This window comes from Pteropus medius, unplaced genomic scaffold, assembly GCF_902729225.1.
Source record: "Pteropus medius unplaced genomic scaffold, Ma_sr-lr_union100, whole genome shotgun sequence".
NCBI lineage: Eukaryota > Metazoa > Chordata > Mammalia > Chiroptera > Pteropodidae > Pteropus > Pteropus medius.
The window spans coordinates 2,173,824-2,177,996 of record NW_024353907.1 but is presented as its reverse complement, the minus strand read 5'-3'; positions in this window follow the sequence as shown (position 1 = coordinate 2,177,996).

Here is a 4,173-nt window from a genome sequence, read left to right as displayed (position 1 = left end):
GTGTGTGTGTGTGTGTGTGTGTGTGTGTGTGCGCGCGCGCTTGCGCACGCACTGTGCTATTCGAAATTTGGTTGTTTGGAGTTGTGGATGTAACCAAACAGAAAGAGTGTTCATCCCTCCCGGTACACAGTAGAGCCAAACTGAACACAGAATTGCAGTAGAGAAATTAGTCACTTTATTGCTAGGCCATGCTAAAAGAACAGGAAAGCTATTGCTCAAAAGTACAAACTCCCTGATGTCTTACAAACAGAGGTTTTTAAGAAGTTAGGGGTAATGGACTTTGCTCAAACAAATATTGGAGGACTCATCACTTGAATATATGTTTAATATCATTTGGAAGCTGTTTGAAAAACCATTTACAGACTAGGAGAGCAAAAATTGCAACCCTAAATTATGTCTATTTGGTTTAAGGATTATTTTAGGCTGATTCTTTTTTAAAAACTGCAGGCACAGGAAAAGCTCTGAGTAGAAGTTGCCCTCTGTGGGAGACAATTTACATTTATAAGGGAAATCTCCATTTGTAAGTGTGCCTCCCTCTCTGTACCAGGAAGAGAAGCATGACTCTAAATGTCTAAAACTCTTATCAATGGAAAAGGCAATCTTAAATCTTAATCTTAAATCTCAATCTTAAATATAAAGTGGAGAAGGCAAACAAATCTGGATAATAACTTTATCCTTGTTTATTGTTCTTTTCCTGGTAGGCTCCCATAACTGACTTCTCAACCCCCAAATTTTTAATTTTTAGCTAAAGAAGGTATTGGCTTGAGCCATTTTAGGAAGTTACTCTTTTCTTGAGTACTTCTCTTGTATAGAGGAGGTGTACATGTTATTAAACTTCTGTTTGTTTGTTTTTTCCCTGTTTTCTATCTTATGTCCATTTGATTCTTAGACCATCCAGAAGAACCTAGAATGGTAGAGGAAAAAATTTTCCTCTCTGACAGTTGATGTAGTTGTCAAAATTCAACCTTACTGGCTGGACACTACCCACCCCGAGGCTGCTGTAGTTGAGAGATCTTGGGCCTTCTGACAAAAGCTGGCAGAAAGTAGGAGTTCTTACCACATCAGCCTCTCTAATCTCTGCCTGCATGGTCCAGTAGAAATGAGAATGATGAGGTTCTTTTACCTTTTTAAATTTAAATTAAATTGTTAAGGGTGGAAAATTTTCAAGTGAGCAAACTAGCTAAGTCAGCTACAGGGAAGAAATATCTTTAGATATCAGAAGTTGTCCTACTTGCTTGTGTGTGGTTTAGGAAATGTATTGTATAAAATATGTAGATGGCCAATGTCTGCTTCTGTAATCCATTTACTTGTTAATTAAGGGTGTTGTTCTGGGTAAAGATATGCTCAAAGCCAACTTCCACTTCTGTAATCTGCTGGCTTGTTCTGGGGACCACCAGGATATGGTCTTGAGCTTTATCAGCTGCCTGCTCTGAAAGCTCGGGGCTGATCTCCTCTAGCCCTGCGTGGTAGAGAGTCAGTCGCTGGCCGGCTAATAAAGGCTCATAATTAATCTCTATTGGCTCCGTGGGTCTCAGAATCGTTCGCGCTATAACAAAATTTGTGGAACTAGCTCCTTGAGCATAGCATAGGTAAATGATTACCCTCAGTTTTTATCGATCTTTTTTTTCTCCCAGAAATAGTCACTGTTTTTTCTTTTTGTCTCTGTTATGTCTTGAAAGCTTAATTTTGTGACCAGTAAAAATATTCTGTCAGTCTTCACCATCTGAAAAGTTGCATTTACCGGGGTAAATCTTGGTGGCCAATCGAATAGGCTGGGATCTGAGATATTAAGTCACAAGCAGTGACTCTTTGTCCAACTATGGCAGCTCTCAGAAAAATTTTTCATAAGGCGTTCCAGTCCATAAGGGGCCTTTGTTGTCTCAAGCTTCATTGCTTTGTTAGTGCTGGGAAAGTCTCATTCTAATAGTGCCTGCTCAATGCTACAGATTAGTGAGTATGTGACTGGAGGTGTCTCACATTTTTGTGGGAGACTGGAGATACCGTTCCTACTATACCATTCTTGCTTGTAGCAATGAAGGGCTTTTGCTTTCTTAGACTGTCTTTGGGAATGAACTTTTTGGGTCTTGGGAGGGCTGCATTCTTTTGTACCTTCTTTGGGGATGCCTCTTGCATTCATGATTAAGCCATAAAAATGTTTATTGGTTTGAGTCACTATTGAGAAGATCCTACTCATCAATAGCCAGACAATGGATCCTTTGAATTAGAAAAACTTGTAAATTGAAAAGAGTTTTATAGAGCTTTCATTTCAAGTAATTATTTTATTGTTACCAATAGAAAGATCACATTAAAAAATGGATAAAAAAATATAACTGCTAGCCTTTAGAGATTCTCTTGGGGCTTCTAAGTTTTCAGAAATTAAACAGAACAAAATTGAAGTTCACATCCAATAGAAGTTCTCATTCTTAAAACCCAGCCCTATCTCCTTAGCAAATTCTCTTAACTCTTTCACCTTTCCAGAAAATTCCTTAAACATCAACTGTCTGTTTAATGTTCCCTTTCCATACAAGATTTACAGAGAGCACTCCAGCATAATCCTTAGGCTTAAAGTTACTCATGTAAATGCTAAAAGGAAATAAATTCAGCTGAATCACCCAGAAGAGACAATAAGGCTTTTTTTGCTAGGCTCTAAAATCAGGCTCCGCCAGCTTCAGGCCTTACTATATATCATCCTTTGTGGATATATTCTGAACTCCCTTTCCCCACCACCACAGAATTCACGTCCCCTATATTGAAGCAAATCTTCTAAATTATAAAGTTTGTTTTACTCTATTTTCATTAGATCCTATCAAATTTAGAAAGGAACTGAAAAGATTACCTGGAAAACTCCCTGGGGAACCGCCGCCACAAATGAATTGGTCTAAGGTTAAGTTATGCACTCAGCAAGGAAAGCATCAGAAAGCCTTTGTTAAACACTTTAGATAGATTTTTTTTTAAAGCACACTAGAATGTAAAAATCTTGCGATTTCTATCTTACTTGGAAGTCTTCCTGATATACAGAAGCAAGTTTAGTTGGATGGGTGGGTAAACTTCTTGATATCCAGGCTATAATCCAATTTATTTGGGGAACTGGAAACAACTGTCTTGTCTTGCAAATCTTTGCAAAACCAGACTTGCAACTCTAGAAACAATTAAAAATCCACCTATCTTTATCAATACTCAAACATTGCCTATTCATCTCAAAATGCTTGTGAATAATGGGATGTTAGAAATTGAATTGCCTTGCAGTTAATACAAAGAAGGAAAAATTTAAATAACAATTTCCCTGGACCTCCGATAATAGGCAAATATACCCATAAAACTCCATCTTGGAGAAAACTTAGATACTTTCTCTGTGCCTTTGTGAGGTAGATTTTCTACCCCATCTTCTCTAGGACCTAAAATTCATTCTTCAAAATAAAAATGTGTTTTATCAGAAGAAAAAAAGGGGGAAGGAAATCATAGGAAATTGGGCAAATGAGAAGTTTTAAAAATCTTACCTACAAATATTAGTTAAAAAAAAAAAAGCTTTAGCCATCTGAACAGGTAAACTTAACTTATTCCAACTGCTAAAACAAAATTTGAATTCAGTGGTTCCCTTATAAATTAATGAGTTCTCCATTATCGTACCAGTCTCAAGGCTAAAAGGTCTCTGCATTTGTCTGTATGTTTGTGTATGTGCCTATATATGTTGTATATGTGTGATATTTTTCTACCTGTGGATAATATTAACAAAATTAATTTTTAAAAGAGCTCTATTTAATTGGCTTAAAAATAAGTGCTTATGAATTGAATATTTTCAAGTTCACATGATCTAAGATAATTTTTGGTGAATAAAAACTAGTTTAAGGTTGTTGGGTTAATTAAATAGGCATATTTTAAAAATTATAAACATTAAATATAATGAAGATGAACTTTTATTCTACCTGGGTTTGTTTGTTTGTTTGTTTGTTATTTTTTATGGTGACATTGCTTAACGAAATCCAATAAGTTTGTTTCATCTGTACACTTTAACAGTAAGGCATATATATATTTACACTGTGTGTCCATCTCCTATAATTGAATTTCTTTCTGTCACCACATTATTTGACCCTCTTTACCCCATCTACCTCCCCTCTCCCCCCACCCCCTACCCTCTGTTAACCACTAGTCTATAGTCCATGTCCATGAATCTCT